Genomic DNA, 22,458 nt, shown 5'->3' on the forward strand with positions numbered 1-22,458 from the left:
GCCAGGAGGTAGAGAAGCAGGGGAGGGATCGAGGGATGAAATACCTCTCTCCCAAATACAGGGGGGGTGATCGAGGGATGAAGTACCTCTCTCCCAAGTACAGGGGGGTGGTCGAGGGATAAAATACCTCTCTCCCAAGTACAGGGGGGTGATCAAGGGATGAAGTACCTCTCTCCCAAGTAGAGGGGGGTGGTCAAGGGATAAAATACCTCTCTCCCAAGTACAGGGGGGGTGATTGAGGGATGAAGTACCTCTCTCCCAAGTAAACCCCGTGACCTACTTCCTCTACAGGGGGTTACTTCTTACTTTATTCCACTGTCCAACAATGCCATCACATTAAGAACCCATCCAGGGATGAGTGAGCGTTGGGGAATATTGTTTTAACTGGGCAAAGATGTGTTACATGTGTTTATGCTGCCTTTGTTGAACAATGTGAGGATGTGTGTTTAATTATGTAAAGATGTATTGCATCTGTTAGGCACCTGACTGGTCTTATAAAAAGTTGAACATCCAAAAGCTACTCAGGAGAGGGATAGGCGGGGCTGGCAGGAAGAGAGAATAAATATGAGGAGAAATCTAGGCTCAGGAGAGGAACAAGGGAAGGAGGAGGAGAGAATGAGGGAAAAAGAGAGGGGTACACCTGGAAAAAGAAGCCAGGCAGCTGTCAGACACACAGACAGACAGACTTAAGAACCAGTGATAGTAAGATATACAGAAGGAAAGAAAAGTAAAAAGTCCCAAGGCGAAAGGTAGGTAAAGAGAAACAGGTTAATTTTAGTTAAAAGAGCTCGCCAGAAACATGCCTAAGCTAAGCTGAGCATTCATAACTAGTGAGAAGTCTCTGTGTCATGATTTCAGAGCTGGTTGGTGGCCTAAAAGAAAAATCCTGGTACAGTTGAGTCCATCGTTTAGTTCAGAGCCCTGATGACACAAAAATTACTCGATGACTAGGTATACCAGATGACAACAGGTCTTCCACAAAAGCATCAGGTCTTTTGAGGATAATCTATGTCCAAAATATAACAACAGTTTGGGGAATCAATCTTTCTTCAGGCTCTGGGCTAAGACCTGGGTAACTCCGTCTTTAATCTTTACGTCAGCGTGTTAGCTGCCCAAGAGCGACAGGTCTGTTTGCGGAGTTCCTTAGCTCATTGCGTCCCATGATCAGCCGCCATGAAAGAAGCCTTTCTGCAGTTTCATCACAGGCAGTAAGCTTCACTCCGGTTGGAGTAGATTAACTCGTGTGCCTGTCTCTGAACCAGTCACAGCGGGTTAAGGGGAAAGATTCCCTCATGAGCTATCCAGAGCCAACACTAGAATCCCACAAACCCTGTGTGGTTGACTGTGGGAGGGATGGTTTTCCTCTGGAAATTCAAGATGCTAATGTCCCATAGAAGAGGTCATGACACTGGGAAGAAATCTTGCCATCACACCTTTTAAAAGGAAAGCCCAGTGTGAACCCTAGCAGCATTCACTTCAGGATATCTAGCCAAAGGGCAGAGGATAGACAGATACTTTTGTTTTAAGTTGGGGCTTACTTATCAAATCACCACCTCAAAGAAGAGACATGATTCTCTCATTTCTAGAGACTGAGAGGCTCCAAACATATGACGGCACAGACCCAGGGTCTAGTGGACCCGCCCTTCCTCTCTCATAGACTTGTGTACTCACACAGCTGAAAGAAAGAGAAGGTATGCTTCCCGGTGCTTTTCAGTAAGTGCGTTAGTGATGTTAATGAGAAGGCTCTAGCACACGATAACATTGCCTCCTGATGCCCCTAACTCTCGATGTCAACAACTTAGGAGACAGAATCGCAACATGTAAACTACGGGAGAATGCAAACATCCAGTCCATACTAGTTTGCTTCATGGCTGATGTTCCTTGGAACTACTTCTTCTTTTCATCCAAATTTACCTTCTGTTTGGACATAATCTGAGAAGCTGGTGGGAGACCCAATGCAAAGTGACTTCAAGTCGTTTTCTGTTTGCAAGGTGACTATAATCTTTTCCTACAACAGAAGAGGAACAGTATTGGGGGGGGCATTAAAAGCACAGACAATGCCATTCTGATGCCTGAGTCTATATGATTAGCTATACATTCACTCCAAACTATGAAACCTTGTCATTATTTAACCTGTCTGTGTCCATGTACATGCACATATAGATACACAGACGTACACAAATAAATAACAAATGAAAACTTAAAAATATTAAAGGGGATCCTTCTCATTTAAACAGTTACATGTGTCCGGTACACAGCGGTGTAAAGGAAGCATTCCCATCTCAACAGAGAGAAGCAGGAGGCAGCAGGGCAAAACCGGGCAGAGGCAAGTACTCAAACCCTGCACGTCCATTGTTGTAAATATCCAGGAAGGCGAAGATAGTTTTGGGGGTTTAGGTTTTTTGTTATTGCTGTTGTTTTGTTTCAAGAAAGGGTTTCTCTTTGTAGCTCTGGCTGTCCTGGAACTCGCTCTGTAGACCATACTGGCCTCGAACTTACATAGATCCACTGCCTCTGCCTCCTGTGTACTGGAATTAAAGGCATGTGCCACCATGCCCAGCTTGCTGTTCACATTTTGAGGAATCAAGGAGAGCACTTTAGCTAGAACCAGTAACAGATGTTTCTTTCAAAGCCCATTCCCAGTAATTCCCCTGTACAAGCAAGGCCACGCTCTGAAGCTCCAAAAGCACCGGCTAGAGTTCAAACGTTCAAACATGCGAGCCTGTGTCAGACATCTCACACACAAGCTATAGCACCGCAAAAGGAAGACAACTGTAGCCACCCAAGGATATCTTGAGAGCTAATTTATCTGATATACAAGCAATTAGCTTTCTATAAATGATCCGGTAATAAATCTCTTAAGTATTATGAGCCATGCAGTCCCTGTGGCAGCTCTGCCTTTATAGCAAGAAAATGTCCACGGATGATATTTAAACAAATGAGTGTGACTGTGTTCCAATAAAGCTTTATTTATGAAAGCAGATACCGAAATTTGCCTGGCATCGAGTAAAAGCTCGGCTTTGCAGCCATTGTAGTAACAGCGAGCGGCGGTTAACTGCGCCATCCTTTCACGAGAAGTTGCTCACACTTGGTGGCCCTCTCTGTGGCGCTTGTTGACTCTGTAGGTTGTACACCTGTTATCTCACATGATCTATGCGTCTCAGTTTATTGACTTAGCAACGTAGTACAGAGAGAAAACGCTCTGCTTCTCTAATTGGATTATCCATCACACATTTAGATGGTCGTATTCGTATGACGCACAGAGGAAAGAGTCAGCAAAAAGCTCCGCACGCTGTGGGAAACCCGGAAACCCAGTGCTGGAGTAACACATAGTGGGTAAAGAGTAATCACTATGATTTTCTGGAGCAAGTGTCTGGCGTCGTTGCTGAACATTCACTTAAGGGCGTTTACGCCCATCAAAATGATTTCTTTATATTACAGGTCATCTTTTAAGTTTCCTTCTGCACAGCCATGCAAGCATCTGGTTCTCAATCATACTAATACATCCCAAGAGGCCCAGACACAGTGGCCCATGCCGTTAATCTCAGCACTGGGGAGGCAGAGGCAAGCAGATCTCTATGAGTTGAAGACTAGCCTGGTCTACAAAGAAGGTACCAAGCCAGCCTGGGCTACATAGCAGAACACTTTCTAAGTAAAATGTGAAAATAAATAAGCAACAATAAAATACATATCAAGAGACACAGAACAATGCTGGAGTTAAATGTTAATGCTTTGCACGGGGCTAGTAACTAGGTAAAACTAATTTAAATCAAGGTAAGTCAGTGCATTTGGAGTAGAGGATGGACAGACGGACAGATGGATGGATGGATGGATGGATGGATGGGTGAATGAATAAGAAGAGGCAAATTGGAGAACTGTAAACCAGGAACATGGCTGTCAAGGATTCAGCCTTCTAAAGTGGAGTGCTGGGTGGTAAAGAGATGGACAAGGACTTTTCAAGAGCCGGCACATACATTCAGCAGAGTCCCCAAAGTCAGTCAGATACATATCTGTGAGGCAGCTTTTAACACCTCAGAATGGACACCACTCCTGTTCATTGGTGAGACAGAGGCCAGAACATAATGCTTACTACAGTCTAAAATGCCTTCTGTTAGTGGTCTGTTCATGGTATTGCTCCCTTGTCTCCTACACATAGACGGAGCTTCCTGTGAACTCAGCATTCCCCTCAAATTTGTGTACTAAGAGAGAAACCACCAATTCATAGGATGGCTGCAGCTCCCAGTCAGTATGCATAGATCAATATGCACATTACCCAGAATTTCAAGCAGAAACCCTGGGAAAAGAAAAAAATAAGGACTGCCATTGAGACTCCCCTCCCAGCAGGGGTCAACACACCCCAGCTTCCTAGTCTGCTTCTCCACCCATGGGACCAGGTAAACTGGGCCTGTTTCCAGGCCCACATTCCACTGCCTAGGGACTGCCACTGTGTCTCCCCTACCAGCTGGAGCCAACGCGCCACAGCATCCTAGTGTGCTCCTCCACCCACAAGACCAGGACTAGGATCAGGAAGAGAAGAACTACCAGAGTATGGAACTTGCTTGCACCCACCAAAAGGGAACTCTGGTCCCCTACCCACCAGGCCAGGAAGAGGCTCTTTCTGCACCCACTAAAAGAAGTGATGGGAAGGAGACAAAACAAAAACACACTCAGCAACAGAAAAACCAATATGACACCACCAGAATCTAGAGACTCTACACCAGCAAGACTCAAACATTCCAATGTAAATGAAGCAGAAGGGAATAACCTTAAAATCAACTTCATGAAAATGATAGAGGCCCTCAAAGAGGATATGTGAAAATCCCTTAAAGAGTTACAAAAGAAAACAAATCAAAAACTTAAAGAAAAGGAGGAAAAGATAAAGAAAAAATTGCAAGAAACAATTCAAACAGTGCAAGGGTTGAAAGCTGAAATGGAGACAATAAAAAAAAACGCAATCTGAAGGAATGCTGGAAATAGAAAAGCTGGGCGAATAGTCAGGTACAACAGATGTAAGCATAACCAACAGAATACAAGAGATAGAAGAGAGAATCTCAGGTGTTGAAGATACACTAGGAGAAATAGATTCATCGACCAAAGAAAATCTTAAGTCCAACAAATAAATCCCTGACACAAAATATCCAGGAAATATGAGACACTGTGAAAAGACCAAACCTAAGAATAATAGGTATAGAAGAAGGTGAAGAAAACCACCTCAAAGGGGCAGAAAACATATTCAACAAAACCATAAAAGAAAACTTTCACAATCTAAAGAAAAACATGCCAATGAAGGCATAAGAAGTTTACACAACACCAAATAGAGTAGACAACAAAAAAAATCCCCTCACCACATAATATTCAAGACACCAAATTTAAGAATAACAAAAGAATATTAAGAGCAGCTAAGGAAAAAGGTCAAGAAACATATAAAGGCAAACTTATCAGAATAACACCTGATTTCTCCATGGAAACTCTGAAAGACAGAAGGTTCTGGATAGATATTCTGCCAACACTAAGAGACCACAGATGCCAGTCTAGACTACTATACCCAGCAAAGCTTTCAATCAATATAGATGAAGAAAACAAGATATTCCATGACAAAATCAGATTTAAACAATAAGTATCCACTAATCCAGCCCTACAGAAAGTTCAGGAAGGAAAACTCCAACCCAAGGAAGTTAACTCTAACCAGAAAACCATAGGCAAAAGATAATCCCACTTTACCAACAGCCAAAAGAAAAAAGGGGTGGAAATCCGCATACAATTCCATTACCACCAACTGTTCCTAAACAAACAAGAATGAGCAATCAATAGTCATTACTATTCCTCAATATTAATGGTCTTAACTCTCCTATTAAAAGGCACAGGCAAACAGAATGGAATCAAAGACAGAAACCATCCTTCTGCTGCATGCAAGAAACACACCTCAGCTTCAAAGACAGACATTACCTCAGAGTTAAGGATTGGGAAAAGATTTTCCAATCAAATGGACTCAAGAAACAAGTGGGGGTAGCAATCCTAATATCTAACAAATTAGACTTTAAAATAAAATCAATCAAAAGAGATGAAGGAAGTCATTTCATGCACATCACAGGAGAAATCCACCTAGATGAAGTCTCAATTTTGAACATCTATGCCCAAATACAAAGGCATCCATATTCATAAAAGAAACATTACTAAAACTCAAACCACACATAAAACCTCACACACTTATACTGGGAGACATCAACACCCCACTGTCACCACTAGACAGTACCACCAGACAGAAACTTAACAAAGACACAAAGGAACTAATAGAAGTTATGATCCAATTGGGTTTAACAGACATCTATAGAACATTCCATCCAAATATAAAAGATATTAATATACCTTCTTCTCAGCCCCACATGGAAACTTCTCAAAAATGGACCACATACTTGGCAAAATAGCATAAAAATTGGAATAACTCCATGTATCTTATCAGACTACCATACATTAAAGTTAGAATTCAACGACAACACAAATTGCAGAGACTCTACAAATTCGTGGAAGTTGAATAATACGTAATTGCACCACTCCTGAGCCAAAGAAGAATAAAAAAAGAAATTAGAGACTTCCAAGAATTCAATGAGAATGAAAACACAACATACCCAAACTTATGGAACACTTTGAAAGCAGTGCTAAGAGGAAAGTTCATAGCACTAAGTGCCCACATGAAGAAACTAGAGAATAGGCACACTAGAGAATTAACAGCACAACTAAAACTCTAGAACACAAAGAAGCAAACTCACCCCTGAGGAGTAGACAGCAGGAAATAATCAAATTGAGGGATGAACTCAATAAAGTAGAAACTAGGAAAAAACAATACAAAGAATCAATGTAAGGAAGAGTTGGTTCTTGAGAAGAATCAACAAGATAGACAAACCATTGTCCAAACTTACCAAACCGCAGAGTGTGAACATGCAAATTAATAAAATCAGAAATGCAAAGGGGGACATAACAGCGGACATTGAGGAAAATGAGAGAATCATCAGGTCATTCTTTGAAAACCTGTACTCCACAAAATTTGAAAATTCAAAGGAAATGGACAATTTTCTGGATAGATATCACTTGCCAAAATTAAATCAAGAACAAGTAAGTACTTTAAACGGACCTATAACACCTAAGGAAATAGAAGCAGCCATCAAAAGTCTCCCAACCAAAAAAAAAGCCCAGGGCCAGATGGCTTCAGTGCAGAATTCTACCAGAAATTCAAAGAACAGCTTATACCAATTTTCCTCAAAGTATTCCACACAATAGAAGCAGAAGGGTCTTGGCCAAACTCTTTCTCTGAGGCCTCAATAGCCTTGATTCCCAAGCCACAAAAAGACACAACTAAGAAAGAGAACTTCAGACCAATATCCCTCATGAACATTGATGAAAAAATACTCAATAAAATACTGGCAAATAGGGGGCTGGACAGATTGCTCAGTGGTTAACAGCACTGACTGTTTTCCCATATGACCCAGATTCAATTCCCAGCATCCACATGGTAACTTACTACTGTTTATAACTCTAGTTCCAGGAGACCCAACACCCTCATACAGGCATACATACAGGCAGAACAGCAATGCACATAAAATAAAAATAAATAAAAATTATTTCTAAAAAATACTGGCAAATAGGATCCAAGAACACAACAAAACAATCATCCAACATGATCAAGTAGGTTTCATCCCAGGGATGCAGGGATGGTTCAACATACGAAAATCCATCAATGTAATCCACCATATAAACAAGCTGAAAAAGAAAAATCACATGATTGTCTCACTAGATGAAGTCTCAATTCTGAACATCTATGGCGAAATACAAAGGCATCGACATTCATAAAAGAAACATTACTAAAACTCAAATCACATGTAAAGCCTCACACACTTATAGTGCGAGACTTCAACAACACCCCACTCTCACCACTAGACAGGACTACCAGACAGAAACTTAACAAAGAAGCAAAGAAATCAGAGAAACATCACCCTTTACAATTGCCACGAACAACATAAAATACCTTGGGGGAACACTAACCAAACAAGTGAAAGACATGTATCACAAGAACTTTGAGTCTTTAAAGAAAAAAATTAAAGAAGACACCAGAAAATGGGAAGATCTCCCATGCTCTTGGATAGGTAGGATCAATGTAGTAAAAATGGCAATCTTGTCAAAAGCAATCTACAGATTCAATGCAATCCCCATCAAAATACCGGCACAATTCTTCACAGACCTTGAAAGAACAATAATCAACTTTATATGGAAAAACAAAAGACCCAGGATAGCCAAAACAACCCTGTACAAAAAAAGAACTTCTAAAGGCATCACCTTCCCTGACTTCAAGCTCTATTATAGAGCTTTAGTCCTGAAAACAGCTTGTTATTGGCACAAAAATAGACAGGTAGACCAATGGAATCGAATTGAACACCCCAATATTAACCCAAACATGTATGAACACCTGATCTACAACAAAAAAGCTAAAATTATACAATGTAAAAAAGAAAGCATCTTCAACAAATCGTGCTGGCATAATTGAATGTTGTCAGGTAGAAGACTGCTAATAAATCCATGCCTATTGCCATACACGAACCTTAAGTTCAAATAGATCAAAGATCTCAACATAAATCCAGCCACACTGAACCTCTTAGAAGAGAAAATGGGAGGTACCCTTGAACGAATCTATACAGGAGACTGCTTCCTGAACATAACTCCAGTAGCACAGACACTGAGATCAATTAATACATGGGACCTCCTGAAACTGAGAAGCTTCTCTAAGGCAAAGGACACAGTCAGTAAGACAAAAAGACAGCCCACAGGATGGCAAAAGATATTCACTAACCCCACATCTGACAGAGGGCTGATCTCCAAAATCTACAAAGAACTCAAGAAGCAAGTCTCCAAAACACCAAAGGAGCCAATTAAAAAGTGTGGTACAGAACTAAATAGAGAATTCTCAATAGAGGAAACTAAAATGGCTGAGAGACACTTAAGAAAGTGCTCAACATCCTTAGCCATTAGGGAAATGCAATTCAAAACAACTCTTAGATACCATCTTACTCCTGTCACAATGCCTAAAATCAAAAACACCAAGGACAGTTTATGCTTGAGAGGATGTGGAGAAAGGGGAACACTCCTCCACTGCTGGTGGGAGTGCGAACTTGCACAGCCACTTTGGAAATCAGTATGGAGATTCCTCAGGAAAATGGAAATCAGTCTACCACAAGACCCAGCAATTCCACTCTTAGGCATGATCCAGACCCCCTGAATGTGGGTGTCAGTGAGGAGGCCTTGGGTAGTAAGCAGGTCAGTATTTATCCCTGGAATACAAATGGGCTTTGGGTGCCCATCCCACAATGAGGGATGCACTCTCAGCCTGGACTCTTGGGGGTGGGCCTAGGCCCTGCCCTGAATGAAATGACAGACTCTGAAGATCCCTCATGGAGGGCCTCACCCTCCCTGGGGAATGGAGTGGGGATTGGGTGAGGGGCTTTGGAGGTTGTTAGGGGTGCGATAGAGGAAGGGAGGGAGAGGGAGATGGGATTGACATGTGAAGCAACCTTGTTTTTAATTTAAATTTAAAAAATCTAAAAAAACAAAAGAAAGCCAAAAAAGAAGAACGAAAATAAGAAAAAGAGAAGCTGACAATTTCCTGGTTATTGGCAGAAATGTTAGCATGCTACCTTTCAACATGATTCAGTCCATAGACGGCCCATGCTTTTGTCACTAGCTCATTTTCAGGGAAGAACTTGCATTTTTAAAGTATTAAATGTTTTCTAATGCCTGTAGCCTTTCAGCGCTGGATGAATATGATCTGGATATTCATACATGCTATATGCCCATCTCATGATGTTCTCTCACAACAAAACCAAACAAAGCAGCAAGCATACTTTCCAGAGAAGTTGGGGAGATGGGAATATTGCATGCAGCTGGGCCAGACTGCTGTCAATTCTAAAAACATCATTGACTATACTACCAGGTACAGTAGATCTGGACATGTAAAAGAGCTGCTTTGTATAGTTAGTCTTCAATAATCAAGGCCGAGATTAAGGTGCAAAGGACAGAAATGCCCCTGGCTTGTTTGTCATGCTACCGGTGCCACCTACAGCTTTTTAGCCAGAGATGTCATCCCTTAGCCAAACAGACGTCTCTTAGCCTTTCACACCAGTTTCTACAAGGGAAATCCCTCATGCCATCCAGCTACACACAGAGTCTCCCTTCGTCCCCGTTCCGTTCTCCAGGACTTGGGTTGCTAACTTTAGCAAAGGGAACTAAAGGATCACAAAGTGCCAATGATAGAAAGCCAGGTTGGAGTTTTAACTGTGTTCCTGTAACTGTGGGACCAGGGCCAAGCTCCTGCTGCTTCCTCTCCTTGCTGATGAGTGCATCTGTTCTGTTGCAAGTGTTCTTTTGGTCATAAGAATACCCATGATCCAGAGGATAACAGTACATGAAATGGAAGAAAGGGGAATAGATGCATTCAGCAGCCAGGACCGAAGGCAGGCAAAGGGAACTGAACCCTTTCTCTGTAGATCTTTCTATCTGGGCCTGCACTCTAAGGGAAGGCTTTCCTCCCTTAGTCAGTCCTTCCTGGAAACTCCTCATACACTGCCTAGAGGCACATCTCTTAGTTAATGTCACTGTCATCAAGTTGATAGCCAACGTTAACCATCATAAGACCCCAAGAAACAAATGGAATGTACCAGACAATGAAAGGCACCAAAGAGTTTTCAGAATGAATGCTCCCCAGTCTTCCAGAGGAATGGATCTTGATTTTTTAGTAGTAAAAGACAGCATGTGAACGAAAGGATATTATCCTGATGTGAAAAATGCACAAAAGGCTCTTCTGACACTCAAGAATGTCACAAAGGTAGCAGCAAAGTCTGTCTCTTCACAACTGATTCCAAATCTTTGGGGAAACTGAGGTAACTTACCAGCTCATCCATTCCTGCCTTCCCCCATGTGTGCTTGTAATTCATCAGAATTAAACACATCACCAAATACTCTTGCTGATGGGGCAGTACCTCAGCATATTGAAAAGCATGCATAGCAAGGCATTTTCATTACTGGTCCTTAGGAGAAAGCAGGCAAACATCCAGGCTGTAAAGAAAGAGGAAGATTGGTTCTGATGCCAGGTGAGTAGCTAGACTGGATGCCAAAGAGAAATCAAATCTTCAATGGAAGACCAAAGGACAGAAATACCAAGTCAACAGACATAGATATTCTTCTCTTTCATTTAGTCTCACAAACACCAGTGTTTTAAAGGCAACCTCAGGCATGAGTCTTCTCCACGCCTTACTTAAGGTAAATAAGAGTAGCCAGAGCATAGCAAACATTATGGGGGTGGGGGGAAGGGTACCTTTTTGAAAAATGACTATTTCCCAGCACTATGTCAAAACTCATTGATGTACTCAAAGGGGTCTGGAAATCCTCTCATAGAAACAATTTTAATATTGTTGCTGATGCTGTTGCAAATGGAGGATATTAAAGGCAAGAAGGTCTCAATGTGTTCAGAAACTTTCAATTCTGAGTCCCCATGGAATGGAACTTAGATACATCCTAAGGTTCACAACTACAACCAAAACCAAATTCCTGTCTAATTATGTCAATGACACTGATAATAAAGATCCCGAAAGGCAAAGAGAGTAAGAAGCGGAAACTCCAAAGAATGAGCAGAAGGGGATCTCTGCAGCTTGAAGGCTTTGAGTTGGGCCTGCCTGCGTGATGCCTCACTAGAGGAAGGGGGTCACTAGGGGACCCACCTTGAGGTTTATAGCGGAGTCCTATCTCCTGCTTGTCCTTGTTCCCTGATCCTCCCAGAGGCAAGCAAACAGATTCACTCTTGGATCATCCAGCAAAGGGGCCCTGTGGTCACCACACCTTCCTCCCCAGGTTGGACTGAACTCCCAGACTGAGACCTCCATTAAACTGCTTCTTGTCATGTGTTTCATCTCAGCCATGACCTGACAACTAACACACCGTGCCATTCAGGGTTGGGTGACAATTTAAAAAGAAATGACACAGGAGGCTTAAGGTGGGATAATTACTTAAACCCAGGAGTTCAAATTCAGCATAGACAACACAGAAAACCCACATCTCAGGGGGGGAAAAAAGAAAGGTAAAAATAAAAATAATAAAATAGAAGGGAGGAAGGAAGGCAGGACAATGCAGCTCACCGTATTAGTAGGCTAAAGAGGGGGGGCAAAATGTCAAAACCCCAGCCCACTCGTGAAAACCTGTCAGCAAGCAGAAGGAACTTTCCGCTGTGTGGCAAAATTTATGTATGAAGGAAACAGGCAACTGAGGTCATGCCTCCTACGAAAGCATGAGCACTGGCCCTCAAGACCCGAAAGCCACACCCTGGACTCCCTCCGTTTCCACTCAGAGCCGCTGCCACCAACAGCTACTGTCGGTGAAGAGGGATCAAAGGGCATGGAAGCCACAAAGGAGGGAGGGAACCCATGCCTGCAGGTAGCATGGCTGTTTGCCTAGATAACCTTAAGAGGGTGCAGAGACCACTGGAATTAATGGGGGGGGGGATTCAGCAAGATCTCAGGCTATTGAATTAAACCTTTTAAAGTTGGGAAATCGTATTTTCATGATTTAGAGATGTTTGCTATCCCTCCAACTCACGTGAGATTCATGTAGCAGTTTCTGGAATGGGAAGCCTGGTGCTCTCCACTAATGAAGCTTAGCCTTAAGGATTTGTAAGAGTGAGTGCTTTGTGCTTAAAGGGAAATATGAATTCATCAGCAAAATTACTTTTTAAATGTCTTATTAAACCTTGAAGTCAACATCAAGAAAAATGAAATTAAAAATAAAAGTTACTTCAAAAAGGACAGACTACTCCAGTGACAAATTAGCAAATTGTCTAAATAAATGAAGAGACACGCTATGTTCTTCAGTTTGAAGGGCCGATGAGACTAGGATGTCTGTCTCCAAATGTTATCTGTCGTTTCACCACAGGTCAACAACAGTTTCAGCACAGCCAGGTATGATGGCACAGTCCGTTAACCTCAGCATTCGGGAAGCTGAGACAGGAGAATCAAGACTTCCAGGCAAGCTTGAGCTACCTAAAAAGATTCCTTATCAAAATGAAACAAAACTAGTGGATCTTTATAGAAAAATGTAAGTTAACTACAAATTTTACATAAGATCAGAACTTAGAACTACATGCACACACATATTTGTGATGGGGGAAGTCCTTCTGTGCATATGTTGTCTTATTGGTTGATAAATAAAGCACTGTTGGCCAACAGGGAAACAAGATAGGTGGGACTAGGAGTCGAGGAGGATTCTGGGAAATGTAGTCAAGAGGAGATCCCGGGAAGAGAGGATGCATGAGGCTGCATCCTCAGTAAGACAAGACCTTATAAAAATATATATTAGTAATTATGGGTTAATAATTAAGTCAGAGCCAGCCATTAAGAAACCATAGCAAATGGCCAACAGCTTCATAACTAATATAGCATCCTACGTGTTCATTTGGGACTGACGTGGCTCTGGGACCCAGCTGGCAGAAAGAATGCACCTCACATATTTGCAAAAGAAAAATGTTGCATATGTACCTCCCTGATTTCAAGACATTCATTCTAAAAACAGCAACTGGAACAATATGACAATGAAAAAAGATAGATATGTAGATCGATACAGAAAAATGGAAAAGAAAAAGAATAGGGACTCATGAACTTGGCCCACATATCCATGTTCAACTAATCTTCCGGAGAAGTGCCAAGACAATCTAAGAATACAACAAAGTCTACTTACCAGGTAGCATGGGAACAATTAAATATCCATAAGTAGACCGCTGACACTTGCCTTGCAGCATGAACAAAAAGCCACGAAAATTATCTACAGACTTTAACGTGATATAAAAAAAGATGGATAGGCAGCGACAAGGCACTCGAAGATAGTAACTAGACAGTCTCTTAGACATGACACGAAACCTCAAACCATTCAAAGATGCTGATAAATCATACTGTCCTAGTTTCATTCCTACTGCCGTGACAAAATATCCTGGCAACAGCAGATTGGGAAAGAAAGGGTTCCCTTCTGCTTACAAGCCCAGTTACATACCATAGCACAGAGGGGAAGACAGCAGCAGGTTTAGACAGCTGGTCACACCATAGCCAGAGCAAAGGGGGCACTAACACACCCTCATTTGCTTCCTCTCAACTGGCTTTCTCCTCTCTTACTCTGTCCAGGATCCTCCTACCTAGGGAATGATGCCACCCACAGCAGACTAGGTCTTCCTACATCAATTAACAGGACAGTCCCTAAAGACACACCCATGAGACACTCCGTCTAGATTCTCTTCACAGGAATTCTAGGTTCTGCCATGTTGACAGTTTCAGCCACCATGTGCACCTAATCAAAGTTCAAAACTTTGGTTATTAAAAAAGACATGGACAAAAAGTCAAGAGATGGCTAGGATGCAGCCCAGTGCACTTGCCTAACACGCAAAATGCCTTCGTAGGTTCGATGCCCAGCACCACGTAGGCCAGACGTCGTGGGGCCCATGCCTGCTTCAGCACTCGGGAGGCAGAAATTCAATAATAAAAAGCTCAAGGTCATCCTTGGCTACACAGCAAGGCCAGCCTGGGCTACACAAGACTGTCTCAAAAAGAGGGGTGTGGCTATTGAAATTGATTAGTGGTATAATGGGGAAGATATTTGCTGACAAAGGCCCAACTTTTAAAACACACAAAGAACCATTATAACAGCAAAAAAAAAAAAAGATAGAGTTGAATTATGGACAAAAAAGACTTGTACGGGCAGTTTACAAAAGAATATAAGTGAGTGCCCAAATTGAACACAGGCAAAAGGTTGTCCAATCACACATCCAAATTCAAACCATTTGTACCTGTCCAACTCTGACAGTAAGGAAAATGTATACCTAAATGCTGTACATCAGCCTGGCTCCACTGTATTGGTGAGCATCTGCAGCCCAGGCCTTCACACAGTCTACGTGGTTTTGCTACTACAACAACCCTCTAAGATGGAAACTATTATCCCTATTTTGCTTATGAGGCTAACTTTAGTCTAAATGTCTCTGAGATCAACTGGTAATGTCTACACGCTGCCCTGTCTGATTTTATGACTCGGTGTTCCTGTAATATATTGTCTCCAAAAAAATGCAAACCATCAACAGGATTGTCTACATTTCATTCCTAGGCCTGCGACAAATACTTTCTCCTGTCTTTTTTACAACAGCCTCTAGCTCTTGGGTATCCAGACTGAGTTACAGCACTTCCTAGCTTGTACACCACAGATGGGGACTTCTTGGCATTCATAGCTACATGAGCCAAATCTCACAAGTAAAGATGCATTTAATGTCACAAAACAATAATTGCACACAGTGACTGAATATATATATACATATATATGTGTGTGTGTGTATGTGTGTGTGTGTGTATCTATATGTATAGATGCATAACAATGACTAAAGCAATGTCTCAGTCTAGGAACCCAGGAGACTCTGAAAATGAAAGGTCTTACAAAGCATAGAAATCATGTACACTCTCCAGAAACACATCAGAAGTTAGACTCTAGCTGATCAAGGATTCACTTAGAACAAAGACTCAGATGCTCATATAGCAGAGAACTAATGAACTTTACATGAAGTCAGTAAAACACAACACTCAGGATAAGCACAACAATTGCCCAAGAAACAGAATTTCCTACAAATAAATACAAACGTGAAATATGGCTGTGCTAAAACCCATCTAGGCTCAAGGAGAGGTAAGAGCCACAGGGACACGCTCGTTGTACTGAGTTAGCAACATGGAAAAATAATATAGTGTTGCCTTGCCATTGGGTTATGGAAGAATACAAATAAAATTGCAATTATTAGAAACACGAAGAATTCACAGCCATATAGTAAAAACTTAGAACTCAGGAAAGCATAAAGAAGATAAACACAAAAATAAATGATAGATAATACTAACACAGACTTCTTTGCTGTAATAAATCATTTTTAATTTTAATTTTGTGGATGTATATGTGTCTGTGTGTATGCATGTGCTTGTAACTGTGAGTGCCCATGAAGACCATAGGTATTGAATGTCTTGGAGCTTAAGTACAGACACTTCTGAGCTACCCAGTGTGCGTGCTCGGAAGTGAACCCACCGGGTTCTCTGTAGAAACAGTACACACCCTCAAAAACTGAGCCAACTCTCCAGGCTGTATAATAAATTCCCAAACAGTAGGTAAACAACACTGTTAGGGAGAAAAGAATTGAAAGTTGGTTTTTTGTTTGTTTTCTTTTAATTTTGGTCAAATTTTTTTTAAAAAGGACAGAAGAATAGAGATGAGAGCATTAAAATTTTTAAAGCCCTAGGATTTAAGAAAAAATATGCAATATGATGGAAATTGTTGATTTATATCACTAAGTTTTACAATGTATGTAGCAGATTAGTAATATAAAAAAATCAACATAGCTAAAAACAAAGGTCAAGAGCCGCAAGAACAGGTTCATCACCTCAGATTAGAAAAACATAAAAATAATACTGCATCAATTTACCATTGGATTATGGAAGAATACGAATAAAAGTAGAATTATTGGGAACATAGAGAAACTAATATAGATATAGCAAAAAAGAAATATCTAGTCAGTCATGGGAAGTTAATGTTTTAAGGGGACAGAGGCTAGAGAGATGGATCAGCAGTTGAGAACCCTCGTTGCTCTAGCATAAGACTAGAGTTGGTTCCTAGAGCCCAATTAGGACAACTTATACCTGCCTGTAACTCAAATACAGGACCACTTGATGCCCTATCCTGACTTCTGTGGACACCTGCACATGTGCACACGCGCGCACGCACATACACACACACACACACACACACACACACAATTAGTTTAAGGAAACTTTAAAACTGGGAAAAGGACAAATATAATGTAAAAGGGAGAATTTTCACGTTCCATGGTGTAGAGCCAATTCATGAGTCAAGAAATGAAATAATCACAGAGGGGCATAGAGAGACTTCCAGATGCATAAAAACACAACAGACAGAAAGGCAGCAGGCAGCAAGGTAAGACACAAAATAGGACAAAGCCTTGAGGAGGGACTCCTAGTATGAAAAAATGCCACTGTGATATTTAATGTTTTGCAAGCCCTACAAATTTCCTTTTTATACTTAAATTATCACATAAAAGTTGCTGATGATGAAAAACCAAATGAATCTCCTTATCATTAGTAGTTTGCCACAGTGTCTGACTACAGCAGATGAAACTAAAAATGAGTAAAAAGTGCGTGTGTGTGTGTGTGTGTCTGCATGCATATGTGTTTTAAGTATGTGTGTCCGTGCTTGTGTACAGGTACATATGTGCTCGGTATCTTCCTCAACCATTCTTACCTTATTTTCTGATAAAGGGTCTAATTACTAACATTGCAGTTCATAGATTGGATAGACTAGCCAGCCAGCAAGTCCCTGGACTCCTCCTGCTTCCATGAACTAATATGGGGACCTCAGGCACTCACTGGCATGCCCGGCTTTTCCCATGGATGCTGGGGATCTGAACCCGGGTCGCCATGCATTCACAGCAAGCATTTTTTTCCATGGAGACATTTTCTCAGCCCCCAAAATGTTTATTTTAAAAGATAAAGAAAAATAAGCATTTTTAATTATTAAAATCCCATTTTATGTTAATTGTCAGTGGAAAATCCAAACTGTAATTACACCATAGTTATGAAATGTGGACAATGTGCTTATTGCATAAATAAAACTTATGTAATGCAGCCAAATCTATAATTAGAGCCAAATTCACAGCCTTGAAATTTGTGTTAAACAAAATAACTGTAGCTAAAACAAGAAGGCATTTAGCAAAAGAAGTTAGAAACGAAACATAGCAAAAAAATCTAATAGCAAAAGGATAGAAAGGAAAAGGCCAGTTAACTTAAAAGAAATATAAACCTTAAAAGTAACTATAATTTAGGGATTGGGAGAGGGCTTGGTTGCCCATGTATGAGGACCTGAGTTCAAATCCCAAGCACTCACATTTAAAAAGCTTACCACAGGGGCACATCCCTGCAGCACCAGAATCTGGGGAGGAAATGGAAAGATCCCTGGAGTTGCCAACCAGCCAGCCTAGCCAAAAGGTACACTCCTGGCTCAGCAGGAGACACTGTCTCAAAAATGAGGTCCAGGGTGATTGAAGAAGTCATATGGCATTGCCTCTGGCTTCAGCACACACAGTGCACAGACGCTCGCTTGTGCCACACACACGTACACGCACACACGCACACACACAAAAGGAGGTAGCCGTCTTCTTTCTCCTCGTGACCTATTGAAAAGCACATTTATAGCTCTAGATGCTTAGTGCGGTTCCAGTGGCTGCACACATAGGAACGCATTCCATTCTCAAAACGGCCAGTCTGTCTCATCACCGCTTCACAGACTGAAGAACCCAGGCACAGACCGGTGAGGTAACTCACCCGTAGGAAAACCGGTGGCAGAAGGGCTGGCAGCGAACACTCCGGGTCCAGCGTCTGCGCTTTCGGCCGCTATCCGTTCAGTCCAACAGAACACGCCATGTGTGTTAATACGCAGGCCTCTTCAGTAGCTCCATCTGTGGTCCTGGCTCTTTCTGGGAAGCCGTAGACGCCACACGTGACCCACATGGTTAGGTAAAAAGAGGCTTGCACTTGGAGAAGTTTTTTAAACGCGTTTCCCTATCTATTCACTTCAGTGACTGCTGGTCCCAGTTGTCCGTGTGCCTTGTTCACTTGCCCGTAAACTTTTCAGAATCGCTTTGCGTTTACAGAAAATACAGCCCACACCCAGCTTCCTCTCTGTGGTCGGCACTTTTCCGTTGGCATAAAGTTGATCCAATGGGCTTGCCAATATGAGTACATCAGGCATAAATCCATGCTTGCCTCAGATGCCTCTCCCGCCCTTCTCCAGTGCTGGAGATCCGGTGCAGGGCTTCACACATCCCAGGGAGCACTCCCCCAGGCCTCCTCCCCACATTCCCTCCTTAAACACGGTGTCTTTTTTTCTTCCTCTGTCTTCACTTCTGGGACGCCTGGTTACATTTCGTCACTCTGTCTCTTTGGACCCCTCTTGGCTGACAGTTTCTCGGGTTTTCCTTGACTTTGTTGACTTCAACAGTTGTGAGGAGAAGGGGTCAGGTACTTCGCAAAATACGCCTGTGCCCGATTGTCTGGTCCATAGCTATCCTGGATTTATGAGCTGGGGGAGCAGACTTAATGTTTAATCACTACACTCCCGACTACAGTGAGTGTTGGTCTGAAATGCCTCCCTGGGCTCCCGCGCAGAAGGCGTGGTCTCAGCTGGCAGTAGTAGATCCAGGCACTAAGAAGGTGATGTGACGGCGAGGACTCTGACCTCATCAGGGAGCGAGTCTGCTGACGGATTCATAGTTTCGTGGTCCTGGAGGTGACAGGACGCAGGAGGTAGTGCCCGGTTGGCATAAATGGGTCACTTTGGTGTGCCTTACAAGGGCATACCTGTCCCTGGCCCCTTCCTCTCTCAGTCCTTCCGCCACCAGCCTACCATGGGGTATGACAGCTGCCTTGGTCCCCTGTGACCCTCCATGCTGCACTACCTCGGCATGCCCGGGCTAAGACACGGTAGACTTGAGCGACTGAGGTCTGAAACCCTTGAAACCATGGACCAACAGACCTCTTCCTCTTTGAACATGTACTTTGTCACAATAAAAAGTGACTTAGTGCTATGACCAGTCTCCTGCATCCTGAGAGTAGAAATTGCTACATTCTTCCCAGAAGCAATCTTAGTAATGAGTTCACCTGTGACATGTAAGATTGCACGTCACCAACCATGTAAGGCCATTTCTAAACATTTTCAAAAAGATGGTCAGAGACCAGGGGCTCTATAGGACAAGTGACAGAAATAAAGACTTGAGGGAGTTCTTTAAATTATTCACAGCCTTTGTCCCCAATTAGCTCAGAAGACCTTGTCCCTTTCCCCTTCTCCAGGGGACATGTATGTGACTCTTAGGGTCGTCCTTGTTTCCTATCTTCTCTGGCAGTGTGGCAGGAAAGGGGTCAAGACAAGGCTGAAGAAACCCACAGAAACAGCTGACCTGAACAAGGGCGAGCTCATGGACCCCAGACTAATAGCTGGGGAACCAGCATAGGACCAACCCAGACCCCCTGAACATGAATGTCAGTTAGGAGACCTGGGCAGTCTATGGGTCCTCTGGTAGTGGAACAGTATTTATCCCTATTATACAAATGGACTTTGGGAGCCCATTCCACACAGAGGGATACTCTCTAAGCGTAGACACAGGGGAGGGTCTAGGCCCTGCTCCAAATGATATGACAGCTTTGAAGATCCCTCATGGAAGGCCTCACCCTCCCTGTGGAGCAGAAAGGGGATGGGATAGGGGCCGGGTTGGGGGGGGGGAGGGAAACTGGGATTGACATGCAAAACAAACTTGTTTCCAATTTAAAGTTGTTTTTTTAAAAAGGCCAGTTTCAAGCCTCAGGATAATTTGAGCAGTTCCTCTCTCTCATGGCATCCAGTCCAGCCATGATTTGAACAAGCCCATGTTATTCTGTTGGGTGGAGAAAGTCATATGACTGACCCTGCCTCTCCAGCCAATAGCCCGCCACTAACCAGCCATCTGAATCTGGCCCTAGCTGCTGACACATAGAGTCGAGATCTAAGCCCCCGCTTGTTTCTTTAAGCCATCACATGTGAGCAGTAAACTCCTAACTGGGACTGGGACTGAGATCATTTACAAGTCTGAAAAATAATCATTCAACCAAAGCAACTAATCATTTGAGGGTCATGAATATTAGATAGAAACCAGACATAATCAGAATCTTTTTAGGAGAATCCTTTTGGAATGTGCTACTTCATTGTACATAGAAGCAAAACACCTTATTTTCATTTTTAAAAAATTAGTTCATTTGAATGGATTAAACGCAATCAGCAGCAGCTGGTACTCTTGCAATGCTAGCTGGGTGCAAGATGCTAAAACCACATACCAGTGAGTCCCATTCTCAGACCGTCGCAGGCACTGAGGGACTCTGGGGTCCCATTCTCAGAGGGGAGGGGAGGGAGGGGAGGGAATGGGGGTAGGAGAGGAGAAGAAAGGGAACTTGGGAAGTGAGCCCCTGGAATCAGACAAGTTTAAATTCTGGTTCCACACCTTTTAACTTATTCGTTGCCATGACTAAGGCAACTTTTAGAACAAAGGGTTTACTTGGGCTTACAGTTCCAGAAGGTAAGAGTCCGTCACAGCAGGGAATCAGGGCGGCAGGCTGCAGTCATCAGGCAGAAACAGCTGAGGTCTCACATCTCCGAAACCCAAGGAGAAAGCAGAGAGAGAGAGAACTCTAAAATGATGCAAGCCTTTTGAGTCTCAAAGCCAGACCCCTGCTTCACACCTCCGAAGTCTCCCCAGACAGTGCCACCAACTGGGTGGAGGTCAAGACTGTGGGAAACACCTCCTCCAAGCCACTGCAACTTGGGAGTGAGGAACACGGATTCCTTTTGCTGTTTCCATTTACCACACTTCATCAGCGGCAAAACAAGGTGAATGTTTTACAGCCTTGAAAATCAACAATTTTGAGAGCACAGACTTATTAAGGAGTATTAATTTTTATAGCTAGTTGTTTAATCTGTCTGACCTCAGGTTCCTCCCTTTAAAATAGGTTTTGTAAAACACACCTCAGAGAGTTGACCTACCCACAGAGCGCCAAGGATAATGCTGACACAGGAAAGACATTCAGTAAAGACAGAGCCAGGGGGGAAAATGTTTGCCGCTAAGACTCTTTTTTTCTCCTAGAATTCTACTGACAGTTTATTATAAAGAATCCTTAAATTTTTCTACTGTTCTAATGAGTCCTTTTATTGAGAGCACGTAGATGTCAGGGATCTTATCTTCTTCTCATTATATGTAAACAACAGAAGCTTCTCCCCCCCCTTAAGCATAGAATGCTTTTAAAAATAGAACATACCTCAACAAATCTCCAGCCTCAAAATTACTAATTTTCCTGACGTCTAGGGACAGAGGTCATCAATTTGAAAACGCATCCCTGTGAATAAATAGGAATTTCAGAAGCGAAGTCACATTACATAAGTCCAAGTCCACTTCTCGCTCCACAATTTAGAGTGGTGTCCTCCTCACTCCAGGAATCTTAATAAGTATTTGACCATGGTGATGGTGACACATCCGTATATTTTTAGAGAAAACATTTCCAAGTCATCTCTCATCTATCCTTCTGGCCAGGGATCGAGATGAGCTTCTGTCACTGCCACATCATCAGGCCGGCTTCACTCAAGACCCACTTATTGTCTGCAAATGTTGCTATAATTAAATCCAAGTGGCCGCTGTGAGTTATCATCACGAGCCCTCTCCAGCCATTAGCCACCTTTCCAGGGCTGCAGCTCTTTCAAAAGAGGCCGCTCTCTCTTCTGTCTCCCCTTGGCTGTCCCAGCAGGCTTCTTTCCATTTCTTGGGCAAGAAAC

General features: G+C 42.6%; 1 long non-coding RNA gene across 1 annotated transcript; it reads right to left on the reverse strand.

Moving 5' to 3' along the window:
• Positions 1 to 742: 742 nt before the first annotated feature.
• On the reverse strand, positions 743 to 22,025 carry LOC110342105. Its single transcript, XR_002384102.1, has 3 exons — positions 21,948 to 22,025; positions 21,201 to 21,285; positions 743 to 2,008 (listed from the first exon to the last, which is right to left on the reverse strand). It is a non-coding gene; the product is annotated as an uncharacterized LOC110342105 (long non-coding RNA).
• Between the last annotated feature and the right edge of the window lie 433 nt (positions 22,026 to 22,458).

Source organism: Mesocricetus auratus, unplaced genomic scaffold (genome assembly GCF_017639785.1).
Source record: "Mesocricetus auratus isolate SY011 unplaced genomic scaffold, BCM_Maur_2.0 Super-Scaffold_6730, whole genome shotgun sequence".
Classification (NCBI taxonomy): domain Eukaryota; kingdom Metazoa; phylum Chordata; class Mammalia; order Rodentia; family Cricetidae; genus Mesocricetus; species Mesocricetus auratus.